The sequence below is a fragment of the Petaurus breviceps genome, unplaced genomic scaffold (assembly GCF_028583685.1).
Source record: "Petaurus breviceps papuanus isolate PSGF00001 unplaced genomic scaffold, PetGlider_PUasm1.0 99, whole genome shotgun sequence".
Taxonomy (NCBI): Eukaryota; Metazoa; Chordata; class Mammalia; order Diprotodontia; family Petauridae; genus Petaurus; species Petaurus breviceps.
Window position 1 is genome coordinate 24625660 of NW_027187465.1, and position 1125 is coordinate 24626784.

Here is a 1125-nt window from a genome sequence, read left to right on the forward strand (position 1 = left end):
TACTTTCTCCATGATTACTTAGAAATGAACATTTTTTCAAATACCTGATTTATTCTAGAAACTGCAAGCCCAGCCTGTCTGTGGACAGTGAGCATGAATAAAAGGAGCCAGCAGGATGCAGTGGAGAGAGTCTTGGAAGTAGAGACAGAAGACCTGGGTCCAAATCTTGGCTCTATCATTTACTGTCTGTGTAACCTTGGCAAGTCACTTTGGGGGTGGGAATAGATGATCTCTAAGGCAATTAGATAGTTCAGTGGATAGCGTCCTGGGCCTGAAGTCAGGAAGAATCATCTTCCTGAGTTCAAATCCAGCCTCAGATACTTACTAGCTGTGTGACCCTGGGCAAGTCACTTAACCCTGTCTGTTTCAGTTTCCTCATCTGTGAAATGAGCTAGAGGAGGAAATGGCAAATCATTCCAGTATCTTTGGCAAGAAATTATAATCTTATGGAAATGTAACTTTGTGTCTTGGAAAACTGTAGAATATTCATCGCAGAATTAATAATTTCCATATCCAAATGTTGATGGAAAGTATTTAAATGGATGAGGTGGGTGGGAGAATCTCTTTTTAGTTTAATATAGGATAACTAATTCAGTCAACATGTCTTAGACTGAGATTTACTTCCAATTTTTTTTTTATTTTGTAGAAATCTGTCATTCTATATATAGACATCTTTTAAGTAGATACAAAATTTACTAGATCAGGGCTGCAAATTTTGTTTTTCTTTACCTGAAAAATTCTGATTAGATTTAAATACATTTATAAAACAAGCCCTATCTCATTTTTAAAAGAGTTCTAAATTACTAAGAGCATGCCTACACACAGAGAGCTCTGTGTTTAAAGTTCTATTTATATACACTTTTCTTTTTCACATAATTAAATACTCTCAGTCAGTCAACAAGTCTTAATTTAGCACTTGCTATGTGCCAGGCATTGTGTCTAACATTAGGGATACAAAGAAAAGGTTAAAAAAATAAAAATCAAAACCCTCAAGAAGCATACATCCTAATGGGGGAAACAGCATCCAAATGAGTTAATTCTCTCTCTCTCTCTCTCTCTCTCTCTCTCTCTCTCTGTCTCTCTCTCTCTCTCTCTCTCTCTGTCTCTCTCTCTGTCTCTCTCTCT